Source organism: Tachypleus tridentatus, chromosome 5, assembly GCF_004210375.1.
Source record: "Tachypleus tridentatus isolate NWPU-2018 chromosome 5, ASM421037v1, whole genome shotgun sequence".
In the NCBI taxonomy this organism is placed as follows: Eukaryota; Metazoa; Arthropoda; class Merostomata; order Xiphosura; family Limulidae; genus Tachypleus; species Tachypleus tridentatus.
The window spans coordinates 14,901,490-14,920,330 of NC_134829.1; positions in this window are offsets into that span (position 1 = coordinate 14,901,490).

Consider the following 18,841-nt stretch of genomic DNA (forward strand, 5'->3'; position numbering starts at 1 on the left):
ATAGTTGTTACCTTAGTTACTTAGTTGTTACCTAAAAAAATAAAACTTTTTGCTTCCTTCTGTCTCTACCTTTGTATGTTGTTGCCGTACAAGTTCAATACATTTTATTTATTTATCTACACCTGGTGCTAAACAAGGATCGTTTAATGGTATTGTCTAATTACGTAACGATTGTCAGTGTGGAGGACAGGAAAAGTTTCATCATCTTTAATTTCAAACCACCGACGTCACGCACTCAACCAGGTAGCGCGAATCATGTTTACTTTATTATCATTAGTCACTGTGCATATGTGTAGTTAAACAAATTTAAAGTGACATAGTAGGAAATGCACGTACATTACAACAATTTATAAAAATACCATTACAATTCAGGACATGTTCTCGTGAATTATTTCAAATTAATTTCATTTTTCGCTATAAACGATATATACTCAGCAACCTTAATTATCATTGATAGAAAAAACTAAAGTAAATCAGAGCCCTCTAACCATACCTGATTCTTATGTATCTTCTCTCTAAGTTGGAGAAATGCATGTAAGTTTTGAAGGATAAATTTAACAGCGTAGTGTTATACTTCATTATGATGTTTTTGTTTTTCTGATTCTATAGTCTACTGTTAGAGTCTTCAACTTCTCTATACAAAGTTTTCAATTCCTACTAAAAACAACAATACTTATAAATTAACTCTAGGCGTAGAAAAAGTCTAGAATCTGTGAGAAGCGCACAGAAGCTACAAGACGTTTTTCTTTAAGGTTTATATACTAGTAAAAATTAGAATTTTTCGAATGACGTCTTATATTAGAACACCGTGTTAATACAATTATTCTTATACTTTTTACTACCAGTTAATACAAAGAAGAAAAAAGAGTGGATAACAAATATTTAATGCTCGAAATTTCTGCATTTCTGTATTGTACTTTCTTTAAATGCTCACTCCCTCTCAAATTGCTCCGGCATGGCCAAGCATATTAAGGCGTGCGACTCGTAAGCTGAGGGTCGCGGGTTCGCATCCCCGCTTCGCCAAACATGCTCGCCCTCCCAGCCGTGGGGGCGTTATAATGTTACGGTTAATCCCACGATTCGTTGGTAAAAGAGTAGCCCAAGAGTTGGCGGTGGGTGGTGATGACTAGCTGCCTTTCCTCTAGTCTTTAACTACTAAATTAGGGACGGCTAGCACAGATAGCCCTCGAGTAGCTTTGTCCGAAATTCAAAAACAAACAAACCCTCTCAAATTACTTAGTTTAAATCTGAGGGTTAATAACGTAAAAATATGATTTCAATAATAATGATGTAGTTATCAACAGATATATTTTTGATATCTTGATGTACTTATGAACAAATATAATACTGATATACGTCCTTACACATAATATATAGATTTTACTTTGTATCTTTTGTCTGTTCTTAGGCACAAAGCTCTACGATGGGCTACCAATGTTATGCTTACCTCGACTATCGAAACCCAGATTTTATTATGATAAGCCTTCAAGCTTACCTCTTAGCTGCTGCGACTTTTTGAATCTCTATCGAAAGAATTGTTATGTGTAATGATCCAGAAAATGCTTATTTTAACTTTTTTTTTTCTGTGAATAATTAGAGCAGTAAGACGTTTTGATACTTACGTGTGAAAGTTAGGGGTGAAACGGTAAGTATACCTGGCTCAATAGTAGCACTAAGTTGATAACGTTGTAAGTTCTATTTGTCAATGTCATCTGTAGTAAGTCCCACACTATCGCATTATTTTATTTGTTTGGAATAATTAAAGTGAGTAACCTATAGAAAATTGTAAGTTTTGCAATTTTAAGTATTAGAAAATTAACTATTTAAAAAATAGTATGTGATGATCCCTTAAAATAGCGACAGCCTCTTCTTTCTAACGAATGATGACATTATTGAGACGATGTTACCCTCATTCGTTAGAAGCTTAAATGACCACGTGATTATCTTTGCCACAAGTAATATATTAATCATTTAAACATTATGTAAAGAAATGTCAGTAATTACAGTGTAATGTACATATGTAGAGTTCATCATTAAACATATTGTGCATTTTAATTACAGTCCAATTGATTATATTTAGCAGTTTGTAAAAATGAATATTAATATTATAAAAGTATTAAAGAAAGTGATGTTAAATATGTACATGAAACACTGAATTGTATAATTCATCTTATTAAAAACTTTAATCGCCTCGTCTCGGGACTAGCTAGCCAGTATGACCACCCTTCATGCAGTCTTGTCTTGACGTCAGTGTCCACACTGATTGTGTTTGACTTTTGTAATTCTTCAGTTTCTGTTTCCAAATTGTGTGCATGCAAGTTGCTATTAGTGTCTTAACTTCAAACAGCTTATTTTTTTTAAATAAAGGCACTGATAACCTGTATGTGAGTGTGTTTTGGTGACATCAGTATTTCCAAACTTTTCATTTGATCACATGTCGTCACAAATAACTATCTATATTACAGACATCATATACGGGCTATTTAATTTTATGAACTTAGAAATGACATGTAGAAATTTGTATGTGTGTTTCGTGATAGATAGTCTGAATGTTATGGTATTTCAAATATTAGTAACCAGTAATTCGTTCATTTAGCTATACAGTGATTACTAATTACGTATGGTTTATGAAACAGTGTAATATGGAACACTGTCTGAAATAAGCTACGAACAATTCAGAAATGTATTTCATACTTTCACAAATCTTGAGTGCGTTTCGAGGTGATCAATGGTTATTTAGAAAATGGACGAACACAGTAAGCCAGTCATTTAATATTTTTAGTAGAGATAATGAATTTAACATTATAAAATTTAGATGTTGATTACTTTTACTGCCACAGTATATTTGTTAAAATCCTATGGTAATATTAGTGAGTAACTACATATGAAAGTCCGCCTTTGTAAAACATGTATAAGTTATTTTCAAAGAAATTAGTAAGTCTGTTATTTCATGATAAATATTTTATTCACGATGTAAGTTGTTATTTGAAATCAAATTTGTAAAAGTATAAGTTGTAGTTGTTGTATGATATTGCCCTTTTTAGGGTAATTTAAACCTGTAGTCATGTGTCAGATTTAGTTAGATATAGTCCTTTTAGGACAAGATATATAATAATTTAGTTTGATTGTTTGTTTTTTGAATTTCGCGCAAAGCTACCCGAGGGCTATCTGCGCTAGTCGTCCCTAATTTAACAGTGTAAGACTAGAGGGAAGGCAACTAGTCATCACCATCCACCGCCAACTCTTGGGCTATTCTTTTACCAATGAATAGTGGGATTGACCGTCACATTATAATGCTTCCATGGCTGAATGGACAAGCATGTTTGGTGCGACGGGGATTAGAATCCGCGACCCTCAGATTACGAGTCGAACGCCTTAACTCATCTGGCTAAGCCGGAACCCTGATAATTTAGTACTGAAAATATTTTATCACTTGATTGAGTAGGTTTTAATTATAGCATTGTCCTTGTAGTACTAATTAATTATAAGTATATATATATATAATGTCATTTTTAACTCTGCCTTTAAAAACATGAGGTAAAGTCATACATTATATTATTTTGGTGCATAATGTCAAATTAGTAAGAGTTTCATTGCATAATAAACGTTTTGTTGACGATGTAAATTTTTGTATCAATCAAATTAGTAAAAGTATAAGTTTCAATTATTGTATGATGTTGTATATATGATATGAACATGTATTGTATGCTTGGTAAAAATGTATATAATCGTGATCGTGATATGTAAATAATATATCATGCCATTGAAAACACTTGGTGGATATTTAAAATAGCAAGTTTTAATTATCGTATCGTCTTTTCAGAAACGAAATTTAATTAACTGATAAATTAGTGTTAAGCATCCTTTTTAGGACGAATTAATAATAAATAATTTAAAGAGCCATTATCAACATTATAAGATATGTGTTGTAGAGTCAGTGTTGTCTGTCATAGTGGCCTAGAAACACGTTCTTTACTATGAATTAGCATTCATTGCTCTTTTTTAAGATTAACTAATTAATTTATCTTCTTTTTAAAATGAATTAATTGAAAATAAATTATTATTTAGCACCCATTTTATAATGAATTAATTACAAATTAATTAGTGTTAAGTATCCGTTTACGACAATTTAACTAATTAATTATATTCTTGTTGTGATATGTATTCTTTGAGTCATGGCACCTGTCATGGTAGCCTAAAACATTTCTCTATTTTGTGACGTAATCATGTATCATTGCTACATGTCTGGTGTCCAAGTATAGTTTCAACCCTCTATAAGGTAGTTTCACTCTCTGGTGACACTTTGTTGAGCTATGACACCATGATTGCCTGTCATGGCAGTCTAACAACGCAGTCAGACGACGCGCTTTTTGGTAACAACATTTGGAACTATGTCTCGTTATCTTTGTTGAAATCCCCCCTCTGAGGTAACCAATCAGCGTAGCTCGGCATCCTTTGAAAGAAAAAAGTCTATTGGCGTCGTCAGGCGCTGGCTAACGGAACCCTTTTCTGATTCTATTTGACAGTGCCATGAATTCCAGTTGGTGTCTTGAAAAATAATAGAAAACCATGATTTATACCATACAGAAACGCCGAAAATTCTGGCGCCTATGGGCTCGCGCCTCAAATCTTTTCAGTTCCTAGTGATACTTCCGATTACTGTAGATTTAAAAAAAGTAAATATTTAGCACAAATAATATTAATTCGGAAATTCTGAAATATTTACGGGACTGAAGACAATAAATATATAGAAAAACAAGTATGCGTTACTCTGCTATATATATATATGAAAATGTAGTTGCTACACAAACTACAAGGTGATTACAAAGAAAACCTAAGAATTGGATATATCTTTAAAATTCACCATTAGACACATGAGTAATTTTGTTCCGAAATTTTGGATTGAGTTAAATGAGTCAACTTAGTATTGTAAATATCAAGCATGAATTAAACAACACATTGTGGTTATCTTTGACTCATTCTTTAAACTTATCTGCATTTATATTATACATATATTTACCTTTATTTACCACAGAAAAGTATATTTTTAGTCCAGAGATATAAAAAGAATCGAAATTCAATCTAACGAAACAACTGATTATTTAGAATTAAACGAAAATTTACACAAGAGGCTGACCATTACGGGTATCGAAAACCGGTTTTTAGCGGTGAGTCAGCAGACATTCCGCTATTCCACGGGGTGGGGGCAAACGAAACAGAAATAAAGAACTCCAATGTAAGGATACCTCTAGTAGGAGGGGCGCAGATACAGTTTCTTTTAAACATATGTAGTCAAGCTAATTGAACAAACAGATACTTAAATAGCGCCATTGCTTATGGTCCCAAGTTGAAATGAGGAAACAACAGACCAGTCTTCTGTTCCCAATCTAAAACCTATTCCGAAATGATGCTTCTGCATTTTTGCGTCTGATCAGTTCTTCTCTTCTACTTTGTTTTTCCAACAGTGAGAGGAATTGTGACCTAACTGATCTGGGTTCTCATCATAACTTTAAATGTTCATAGAAACTGACGAAAATTGAAATTGTAATGTAAAACAGGCATGACGTTTTACCCTGACAGCTTCTGTGAAAACAGACGCATTCGTTTCAAGGTCGCCACTTTTGCTTCCTCTACAGGTCTTTTGTTTCGAGTTTTGGTGTTTTTATTCGAAAATCTTCGAGTTTCTGACGTTTGACAAAAGGGATAACTTCTAACATTGTCGTCTTTTCGTGAGATTATATAAAGTTATCGATTAGGACATGCAAAGGCCTTTTTACATTGTAAACAAATAACAGTAATTACTTCAGTTTTAAATTAACCTTACCATAAAAGAAGTTAGCAGAATAGCATTATTCATTTAGATATACCTTTTTCTTTTCATTAATATAATTCTTTATAAACGTACTGTAGAAAACATTATTTTCTTTAATTGCCATATAATTTTTTTTTTTCTGTTATCTGTAAAATTACAATAAAACACTGATGGCATTTTAGAAATGAAATTGAGATAGTTGTTAGAAATACTTCCAAACATGTCCATTTCTCATGATACGCGCCACGAACTAGCAACGCCACTAAAATGAAAATACAAGGTATGACAACATTTATGTTTGTTTGTTTTTGAATTTCGCGCAAAGCTACTCGAAGGCTATCTGCGCTAGCCGTCCCTAATTTAGCAGTGTAAGACTAGAAGGAAGGCAGCTAGTCATCTCTACCCACCGCCAACTCTTAGGCTGCTCTTTTACCAACGAATAGTGGGATTGACCGTAACCTTATAACTCCTACACCGCTGGAAGGGCGAGCATGTTTGATGCCATCGGGATTCGAACCCGCGACCCTCGGATTACGAGTCGAACGCCTTAACACGCTTGGCCATGCTGGGCTGATAAAATTTATGATACGATTGATAGAAAATACTGTAAAGACAAATAAAAACAGTTTTAATTATTGCTTATTTAGGAGTAGGACGTGAGAAACTAAAGAATGTTCTAATTTGACAATTGTGTAGTTACTTTTACAACACTGCATTCTGTAAGTTCGCACTCTTGTGTTTTTGTATTTTTTTAAAATCATTTTTCCGGAACATTTCAAGTTTACTAGGTGGGAGTATCTGGACTCATATAGTACAAAGAGTAATAGAAATGTTAATGCAATGCTAGTTTAAGTACCACTAAAATGTCAATCAAGCCACATACCAGTAATAAATTCTAATAAAAATGTATCCTGTAAGTCCATCCAAATTCACCTTCATTACCGTCACAGTTAGCAATAGTGCTGAAAGAGCCTGTCCTTTAAAAAAACTGTTGTGATTGTGTCGATTCGTGAACACATACAACGAATTTCGCTTCCTTTAAATCTATTAGGTTTTTTATTTGCTTTGTTTTGCTGTTAGTCATTCATACGTATTGTTCTACTTTTCTAGTGTTTTGTTTTCCAGTGGTTATTTTTAAAGGATCAGGAAGAGTAAAAACAACAAACCCAACAAGAGAAACCAGTTTACTGTGTGATAAAAATCTATTAAAAGTACTTCTGGCTAGTAACAAAACGCATTAAAAATAGTATGAAAATTTAAAAAAAATTCTTCGATTCGACAACTTTATTACTTTCCTTTACAATATGATGTTTACTTTTTAAATGATTTTGAACTTAAATGAAATAACCCCAAGTTGTTCAGGGTATCTCATTTTCTACCATTGTGTTTAAAACAAAACTAACTAAATGAATAAGTTTATTCATTGTGAGTAATCAGTATCTTGTTTTGTCACTGTTTTTAGATTTGCTGAAAACACTGAACGCTGACGTCTCATAATAATATGTTCATAGTATACACCGTTGCAAATTTCGTTCATTTACTAAATATAGTCCAATTATCTAAAATCTTTCTGGACCTAAACTGTTATAGCATTAAAGTTGGAAATAGTAATTTATTCAAATGTACGGCACGTGTAACATTTGTTTCATGACGAGAAATCGATTAATTACGTTTTGTAGAGTGATAGGACAGATGGTAAACATAGAGGGCTGCGTACAAAAGGTGCAAAATGCATTGTGCGGTGCCACTAGACACGCTCCATATTCTAAGACGTAAGATGTGAATACGGTATAGGAATTACAGTCAATCCCGCTATATTTGGTTCAAAGGCAGATCAAGCCCGTTTGACGATCGGTACTGCTGATTGGTTGGTTTTTCTTTAGTCAGTGGCTCAGTTTTAGAAACAGGATAAGGTGTCGTTGATGTTGAAAATACCATTAGTAATACTTATTAAATTTCAGCCTGATTGTGAACTATATTGAATTAACAAATGTACATGTATAAACGACAATAAAAGAGGATATGTTTGTTTGAGCATATTCATAAAAATGTCTGAATATTTTATAATCTCAATACGCAACAATGACAGGTAGTTTTATTCTCCTTATCTTTATCTATTAGATCAGGGGTCACCAAAATTTTTTTCACAGGGGGCCAGATTACTTGGGGAATGAGAAGCGCGGGCCACATGATCATTATGTTCAATATTCATAAACTAGAACGAAAGCTCTCTGTAAAAGACTTAACACTAAGTTTAGGATGCTACATTAGCCATGTGGGAGTAGCATGCAATACACACATATAACAAAAAACAAACAGAAATACAACCAACATTTTTATTTATCAAAAGGTTATCAAAGAAGGTGACATTAGCAAAAACAATTGTCACATCGCACATAGTGAGTACATATCTGAATTTTACTAAGCCGCAAAAAAATTAGTGAGATTTATGAAATTGGCGCTTGGCTTTCAAAATATTTTCAAAGTTCGGTTTTGAATTGCTACATCCAATCATTAGAATTGCTTTCAAATGTTCATCAGTCAACCTTGATCGATGTACCGACTTCACAAACTTCATTTTTGAAAATGCTTGTTCACAGACATAAGTTGTTCCGAACACTGATGCCATACCAGAAGCGAACTGGTTCAGCTTTGGAAAATCAATTTCATTTATGCAGCTGTAAAATTCAATAAGTTGCCCCTCTCTGTGTTTTGCTTTCAACAAGTCATTTCCTTGCAAATTGATGACCTCTAGCTGAAGTTCCACTGGCACGGCATCACTGACACAATCAAAAGGATTCTGAAAAAGGAGAATGTCATTTTCGATTCTGTCGAGATCCGAAAATCTCTCTAAAAATGCTTATTTAAATCGCCAACAATCTTTTTCTGAAATTCCAGGTTGACATCTGTGATTACAGCATGAAACTCATTGAAACACTGAAAATGAGAGAGATTTCCTCCTTCCAAATGTGCTTCAAACAATGACAGCTTTCTCCGAAAACCTTTAATGGTTCTATAGAGATCACAGGCAAGGTTATTCTTCCCCTGAAGTTTCAAGTTCAATTCATTCATGTGGGACGTGATGTCAGCCAAAAATGACAACTTTGACAACCAGGTTGGATCAAACAGAAGTGGATCGGCTCTATATTTCTTGATAAGAAATATATCTATTTCCCTTCACAGCTTATAAAAACGAGACAAGATTTTACCGCAGTTGAGCCACCTCACCGCCGTGTGATAAGGCAAGTCACAGAAATCCGAATCAATTTCTTCAAGAAACGCCTTGAACTGGCGATGATTAAGTGCGTGACCCCGAATGAAGTTCACTACAGAAATGACTGGTTTCAGTACGCAAGAAATATCTAAGTCTTTTCCACAGAGTGCTTGCTGATGAATGATGCAGTGTATGAACAGATCGCTTGGGAGTTAAAAATCTTCCAACTGTTTCCTGATCAGCCCCACCAGACCCTTCTTTACTCCAGCCATGTTTTTTCCTACATCAACTGTTACACCTCTAAGCTGATTCCACTGAAGGTTATAGTTTTGCAAAGTTTTATGCACTTCCATTAAAATGTCTTCTCCAGTTGTTCTTCCGTGAATGCTGCAAACTGATGCCAACTCCTCCGTAATCTCAAAGTCCAAATTAACTCCACGAGAAAACACGAGAAGTTGTGACGTACTGGAGAGATCAGTAGACTCATCCAGTGCCAGATAATACCATAAGAAGTTTCTAGCTTTTTGGCGTATCTGTAATGCGATGTTCTCTCCAAGTTCTTCTGCTCTCCGTACAACTGAAGTTGCTGAAAGGCTGATACTTTCAAAGAAATTGGCTTTTTCAGGACACAGCTCATTTGCTGCTTCCATCATACACTCTTTGATGAAGTTGCCGCCAGTAAAAGGTTTTCCTCGCTCTGCCATCCGTTGCACTATTTTGTAACTTGTACGAGTGACAGATTCATTTTCAGCAAACTTTCTCGTGAAGAGATTCTTTTGAAATTCAAAAACACGTTTCACGGATTCAAATTTCTCAAAACGGAACTTTCCTGAAAATTTCAAATATATTGATAGATGATTTGTTTCATGGTGACGTTAAAGATTGTACTCTTTCAAAACGGCAACACTTTCGGTGCATATCACACAAGTAGCTTTCTGTTTTTTTGTTTCCACAAAGAAGTGCTTTTCTCTCCATTCTTCATTGAAAGCACGACACTCAGAGTCCACTTTTCTTCTTTTAAAAGCAGCCATAACGATGGGTGATAAAAAACAGGATCTGAAAATGAAAAACACAGAACGTATTGTACTGGTCCAAGAACGCACAAACAAAATATATTGAAACGTACGTTTGCCACGACACTTACCTGAGAACGAGTTACGAAAAGCGAATAACCCGACGACTAAGAGAAATGAGCTTGTTGAAGCGGTAACCCTAGGCCGCTGAATTTACAAGACGAGTCGATAGGACGAGGGTTAAAGTCTGTACTTGTTTTCGAAATCCTTTTGCTTTCATAGATACGTGCCTCGATATGAATAAACGGGCAGCAAGGACGAAAGAAGAATTTTCCTATTGGTTAAAAATGCGCGTGACAGCATTGTTTCTTTTTATCATAACGTCTTGTGTTTGCCAGCTTAAAGCGACTATCGGTGTGATTTATTTTGTTATGACAGTCGGACATTTCATGAAATGTCACTTTCTATTTCCAAGCGGCTAGCTGCTGGCGGGCCGGACAAAATGACTTTGTGGGCCGTAGTTTGGTGACCCATGTATTAGACGAAAATACGTTTTTGTAAAAATATTTTACGTATTCAAAAACAACATGTTAGTTATTAAAATGAGTATGAAAATTTCGTGTTACAAAAATACACGGGAAATAAAAAGGCCTGTTAAAACTTCTCCACATATTAGATAATAAAATGTTTTTTAAAAATTACAATTAGTCCAGTTAATTCTGTAATTATTTTAAAATATTAAACCCATAGAGGCAGGAAAGGAAAATACATTCTGTATACATGTTAATGATTTGATTTTTTCGTCAGAGGTGAAATTAAAAAGACAGTTTGTGATGTAAAGGTCTAGTACATTCTTTGATTGGCTGTACCCCTTGCTGTATATTGCAATTTCTCCTCAAATATATTGTCTCTATATCACAGGTTATCTTTCCAACTTTATATTTGGTGAAAAGAAGGAGAAATTTTAACATAATTAAAAGGTATATAATATCGAATGTTAAGAAGTGTGATAATATTATTCACATGTCTAAGTGTAATTAGGTTAATACGAGGAAGTAAAACAGACTCGAAAACCAAATATAAAATATAATCAGTGATGTCGAGAAACCCACTTGTTGAGAAATGTATATGCAAAAACCTTTGTGAACCTGACGATGACCGAAGAAGGTCGAAACGTTGTTCGCTCTTTTATGTAATGAATATTTTCTCAACCCAAACGAGCCGTTTTTGCATATACAAATATAAAATATATTTTGTTTACAATTTCCTGTCTGTCTAGTTTCAGTATTATTTAGCCATCTGCCTTTTTGGACATTTATTTGTTATTGTATTTTCTAATGCAAAGCAAAATTAATAGGTATTTTACGTCTATATGTCCAAAGCGTTTATACACAGTAAATTTCAGATTCTCAAACAGTTTAACTAAGAAAGTTATAGCTTATGTTTCGTTTTTCATTTGCGATTTTGCCTGCTCAATCATAACCTTGTTTAGTCTGACTATTACTTGGTGTTCCTTCATGCCAAGGCTTGACATGGCCTGATGATTAGGGCGCAGGACTCACAATCTACGGGTTCAAATTTCCATCACACCGATCATTTACGCCCTTTCATCTGTGGGGGTGTTTTAATGTGACAATTCATTAGCAAAAGAGTAGACAAAGAGTTGGCGGTGAATGAAATTTACTGTCCGCCTTCTTTCTAGTCAATCGCTGCTAAATTGGGTACGGTTAGGCAAATAGACCTCGTGTAGCGTTTGGCTTTGCACGAAATTGCAAACAAACCAAACCTTTGTGACGAATCCGCTTTAACCAATAAGAGTTTACCAAGTGCATGACGGTATCGTTTCTATGGCACAGAGTAGTTTATATGGCTTCAATTCCTGTCTTTACTGGGTGCGATATTCAACACTTAGGACAGTTAATTTTTTCTTATAACTACATAACTGAGAAGGAAGCACTGATCAACCTGTATATGCTGTTGCTTTCTTCGTGCTAAGCTGAAGATACGAGAAATGTGCATTTTGCATATCGCGAAGAATCGAACTTCATATTTTAGTTTTATTAAGCACAAAGCTACAAAATACGTTATCTGAGCTCTGCCCATTGCAGTTATCCAAAACCGATTTTAAGCCATCACACTTACCGTTAGGTCAGCGGTAGACAGAAAACAAACATGATCTTCAACTTCAGAATTTAAATTTTAGCTTTCTTTTTCTATCAATAAGCATAACGTTACAATTTTCGGTTAATTTATGATTTCATAAAATAAATTGCTGTAGGCAAGATAAGTCAGTAATTATAGGTAAAATTTAACTTACTTCAGAAACATTTTCGTAAACTTGGGTACAATTCTTTAAAACTTGATTAAAAGACAGTATTTAATTCTTAAGACGAGGTGAACAACACGTTCTTTCAAGTTTTTTTGTATTATTCAAGCTGTTATTCTTAATAGTAGGAAGTAAAAGTATAAGAAATATACTTTAATACAGCAAAATCAGCGGAGCAAACATATAGTTATAATATAATGTATGAATATTTCAAATCACTATTGTCCAAACCAACATATCAACTCGTATCATCTAAAATGCTATCGGTGCCAATGCTCTTTCTAGTTGAACTTTGCCACAATAATTTCCTTACTAATTCCATTAAAACATTTCATTTCAAAAGATGTTCATTGCTATAATTTAGATAGAGTTCAAGTATACCAGTATAACTTTCATTTGAAATCTTGAATTTCATACTAATGTAGTGAGTGTTTGACGATTAACTCATATTGAATAGTTTCAGTAAGCAAGTGCTACGAATATAATAATCTTTTAAATTTTGATATGCTTTATATGACCACCTGTTTTTATGGTGTAATAAATTTAATGCCATATATATTTTTTAATATCTATGATTGTTTCAATATAATATATATTTAGAAATGCATGTATCGTATTTTGTAAATCTGTAGAAGATTTTCGAGTGTAAGAATAGGCAATGTTCGGTGTGTAGACGTAAAATACTAAATATTGGCGGTATTATTGTCGACTGAACTTTCGAGAATCTTGCCTAATAAGTGTAAAAGGCAGCCATCGCAACACGTAGGTAGACAGTGTAATATCGTTGGTTTGTTGCAGTCGGTGTATTATAAACCTTGAAAACCATAATTCCAAATAAACACTTATTAATCGAAAACTACTGATATTTGACCAGAAACGTTTATAGATTTCTAACATTAGAAAACATTCAACTTCAGAGAATTAACTTTGGACATTAGTATTTCTATGAGGACATTAGATATCTTCGCCGGGAAAAGTCAGCTTGTAAAGGTGTGAGACCAAACTAGAACAGAGCTAATCAGCATACCAGTCGAGTGAAGTGTATCTGTGCATCAACATAAAAGTAATTTGCTTCTCGTGACCCGTGGATAAAGTATTCAGTTACAGACCCGATAGAGGACTTAACTTTGTTTGTAACTTTGTAAAACTTTCGTACATATATAAATCATTTTTTTAATAACCGTTATTATAAATTGTATTGTTTTTTGTACATTAAAATATATTTGTGTTAAGAAAAAAATGTTTGTATCGATATTATTGACAAATATCATAAATTTGATACATATTGACATTTAATTAACTTCTAAATTAAAATTTCCGGCTATTTGAAATTGTAAGAGGTAACATAAGAAATCGAAAACTCGTGAGAGATAAATTATAATACATAACAATGGAAAACCCATCGAAGTCACAACAAATTGACAGGATTTGTTGTTGTTTGTAGTTAAGTACAAAACTACACAAAGGCCAGTTTGTGTTTTGCCTACCGCAAGGATCGAAACCCGATTTTCAGCGTTGTAAGTCTGCAGACATGCTGCTGTGCTATTGGAAGGCGTTATTTTTCTTAACATCTTCTTTGGAATAAGCTTCACTATAGTTTTTTATGTTATGTAGTAACAGATTTATAGTAATTCGTTAACGATAAACCATTATTCAAACATTTTTTATTACATTATGTTCACAAAACAACATTTTTCTTCTTAAAACCAGTTCCACTTAAACACACATATAAGGTGCATTATTTTAGTCTCCTTTCTAATACTTCTCCAGAAATTCTGTATAGAATTCATGAAAAATAAATTTCCAAAGATGTCGGAGTTTTTCACAAATGTAATTGTTGTTAAGTACAAAGTTACACAAAATCCGCAGCCACGGTGCCAGTGTGGCGCTTTTGTAAACGTAACAAATGCTATTTGACACTGGTATGAATATTAGCACTTTAATTAATATAAAGTACAGAACTACGTTTCGACGTTCTTAGGTCATCTTCAGGTTAACTAAGAAAGTTTGCAACTGACCGAGAGTGTAAACTGGTATGGGACTGTAGGGGGCGTTGCAGTTAGATGTTAGGTTATTAATTAGCATAGGTATAAAGGTGTTCCTTTATATTGGTTTAAATTTAGTTTGAGTTGCTGTATAAGGAGAGCTTCTTTGATTTTGTGTCTGTTTATATTTATTTTCGTACTTAGTATCTTGGTGTGTTTTCTATGGTTATGTTGTGAAAATGTTATGTTGTTGTCTTCCGCCTTTCGTCTTCAAGTCCTTCGACTTTCGAAACGTCGTATTCTACACTTGTGTCTCCACAACATGCAGTTGCCGTCCATTCTACAAAGTAGACAGACGATGCACGGCCTTATTTCAAAGAGCATTTTATTTCCTTAGGAAATATTTGGTATGTTATGAATTTCGCGCAAAGTTACTCGAGAGATATCTGCGTTAGCTATCCCTTATTTAGTAGTGTAAGGCTAGAGGGAAGACAGCTAGTCAACGCCAAACAACGGAACTGACTGTAACATTATAACGCCTCCACGACTGAAAGAGAAAGCATGTTCGGTGATGGGGATTCCAACCCACAACTCGAAGATTGAGAGTGGAGTGCCTTAACCAAAAAGTACTGCCAGGACCTTCAGGAAAGGAAGAAAGCTTATAGTAGATTTTGTGTAAAAACATTCCTTCACTTTCAGATAAAATGTTCGTGGTTTGAGAGTGCCTATTTAGCATTCGAACTTTCTTCAATGTGCAGTAATATAAACTTTTATTAAATGTAAGAAAGTATGTTTTACTGTTTATACTACAAGACAAATTTTAAAATTCGAGAAGTAGGTCTACTTATAGCTTAAACATCGTTAAGTGGTTTTATATTAAGAAAGAACAAGGTCCGGCATGGCCAAGCGTGTCAAGGCGTGCGACTCGTAATCTGAGGGTCGCGGGTTCGCATCCCTGTCGCGCCAAACATGCTCGTCCTCCCAGCTGTGGGGGCGTTATGATATTACGGTCAATCCCACTATTCGTTGGTAAAAGAGTAGCCCAAGAGTTGGCGGTGGGTGGTGATGATTAGCTGCCTTCCCTCTAGTCTTACACTGCAAAATTAGGGACGGCTAGCACAGATAGCCCTCACAGAAAGCTGAAAAAAAAAAAGGTTTTAAATATTAGAGTCAAGAAGTTTATTTCAACCAATCAGCGCCTTTTGGGACATAATATTTCAAAAGTTAACGCGACGGCTACATGGGTCAGTTTTCCACGACCGTGGACCTTAGACAAGTTACATAAATTAGCTTCTAATTTAGGTAACATCAACAGCAAACTTTGGCAAGTGTTTCACTTTAAAGATTTTCCGGTATAGAAAAATAGATAATCACACATCACGTCTTTAAACACAACCCTGGAGAATATCCTCCCCATAAATACGGTTTCTTATACATCTCTGTTATCATCACCTAAGGTTTCACATTTCGTGCATGAATAAACAAATTGAAATTAATGCCGAGCCTGTTTTCCGAGGCGTTATCTGTAAGTAGTTAGGGCTCTTTTATAGCACCGAAAAGGAGCCGCCCCAGTTAGGATCGTCAGTGAGAGGTGAGAATAGGCTGCTGGCCACTGTGAGGCGTCACTGGTCACGTAGCTTGTAACAACATAGTTACACTTTATGTCATCAGTTTGCCTGAATGGAGTTTGATATTTCCACGTGTAGTCATCATGGGCCACCAGGCGGCGCCCTAGATGTTAGATGTTCATGAGTCTTCACCTACGAAGAGAACATAGTGAATTTTGTTCTGATATTTTTCTACAGTCCCCCGCTGGTACAGCGGTAAGTCTACGGATTTACAACGCTAAAATCAGGGGTTCGATTCTCCTCAGTAAACACAGTAGATAGCCCAATTTGGCTTCGCTAAAAGAAACACATACAGACACACCTTCTCTTTCTACAATCTCAGACAAAGTATTAATTCTGCCTTACCTCTTGGTCATTTTTGTACTTTATAATTTCCCTTCAATATTATTTTATTCAATAACAAACATAGCATTTGAATATTTGAACTTGATTTTTTGGTTTCGTATATATATATATATATTACAGTATGGCTATTCATGTGATTATCCCTATATTAGTTTAACTTAGAATCTGTGGAAAGGTTTATTTTTCATGCTAACCTAAAATAATCAAACTCTAGGTATACATATATATATGTAGTATAAGACATTTAACTAAAGCCGTGTCCAAAGAAAATGTTTGTTTTTGAATTTTGCGTAAAGCTTCACCAGGGCTATCTGCGCTAGCCGTCCCTAATTTAGTAGTGTAAGACTAGAGGGAAGACAGCTGGTCATCACCACCCACCGCCAACTCTTGGGCTATTCTTTTGGCAACGAATAGTGTGGGATTGACTGCCATATCATACCGCTCCAATTGGTGAAAGAGTGAGCATGTTTGGTGTGACAGGGATTCGAACCCGTGTTGTCTGAATATAACAGTCGTCCAATGCTATGAGAGAAGAAATTAGAAAACTAATTTACGATATGGAGAACTTACGCATGATTCCAGTTAAGGCAGTATTACTTACCAACGGTAGTTGTGAAATTGACATATTCTAGATGTGCCAAATGGTCTTTTGGAAAGAACAACAGAAAACACCAATTTTCTGTTTTTCAGAAACCTACATGTATTTCTGTATACAGTATATCCAAACATATACAAAATATGTTCATTGAGACACCTGATTTGATGATAGAAAATAATGCAATAGGTTTGTAACTTCAATGCTTATGTTTAATTTTCACAGATGTGTTCCCCATATTTGCAAATCTTATACTTCCTACTACTGTCACTTTTAAATACAATAAACTGTTATTTTTAAATAACCCTTTCCTCTCTTGTATAACATGTCACCACAAAACACAATTCATATCAGAACTGATTTTCATAGTGCAAGTTTAATGATCTAGCCATCGAGCAAAGCGATGTTCACTATTTATCATAGCAAATCTCTGATTTTTTGTTCCAATGTTGAAGTATGTTGCTCTACAATAGATTATAGTGCCTAAATTCGACTCCTCCTGATTCAATTACAGAACTTTCTGAGATTATATGCCATGATTATAAAAGCATCTAAAACATGAAATTGTTTTGTGAAAGGGCTATCTGTAGTGTTGAATCGTACTGGTAAAGATGGATTCCAGCAAGGAAATACATACTCTTATAAGACTGATTACTACTTTAAGTAGTGGAGAGTGTTTGTTGCTTTTTCAAAATATCATTGACACTAGAAAGTCGTCCATTCGCTCATGCAACTGATTAGTTTGACCTTGCTATTCCTTGACTTTTTCACCCTTTATTTTTGCAGTTCTTCCTTTCTCATTACGTGTCCTAAAAAAATTCAGGTGTCTTTCTTTGATGGTTATTAACAACTTCCTCCGTGTCTGCTTATCTCAGTACTTTCTCATTGATTATATGATTTGTTCACAGAACGTGCAGCATTATTCAATAAAACCACATTTCTGTGGCTTCAAGTTACTTTTCCATACTAGGTGAGATGGTACAACCTAGATGCCTTCTGTAAAGATAGAACACACGACAGTCCATTGCAGCCTAAAAGAAGGAACTTCAACTGGAGTATATTTCGGAGGAACTTCGGCCTATAATACAACAGACGGCTGTATACTAGGTATATGTACTGTGACAAATAGAAGTATATCTTCAAAATAAACGAATCATCTGTTAAAAAATATATGGCAATTTATCATACCGTCAAAAATAGATTTTAAAAATTGTACAAATCATGGCATGTCTTCAACATATTTATAAGAGGTTGCAGCTTACTAGTGTAATAGTAAATTAAACATCTACCATTTGCACCCAAATCTTTAAACTTCCCATTGAATGCCTTTTAGTCATAGCTTTAACCGCTCCAGCTAGTAACTTTTCCATGAAATTATGAACTAGTGTCAAACTACTATACTGATGTTACTACGGCGTGAAAGTCTAATTCTTATTCTATCCAATCATATTTAAACTACCTTTATACAGCTGTTGTTCATTAGCACATGAACAAACCATTTGTAAAAATCTAAGCAGAAAAAATCAAGTGAAAAGATAGAAAATCAAGATATGATTATATATTTTTAATAAGTGATGGTTTCTTAGCGAATATGAAGCTGTTCCTTAACATGTACAAAGAAAAACATTTTAAAAACAAACAACTTACAAATACTTTGTTTACGTGCAACCTCCTTGGATATCTGCAAAAATGAAAATATTAATTTAAAAATATTCGTGAATTATTCCATATAAATTTTAGAAAATGAAAAATGCTTATTATAAAATTGTTGAAATAGAATTAACACACAAATGATTTAAAGGGCTCTAAAAACATTGAGTGGTGAATAAAAAATTATCTAAGGAAATTGATTGTGAAAATATACGAAAAGCCAGAGGAAACTACGCCTTGAAGTACGATAAAAGAAGAAAAGTGGACTCTGAG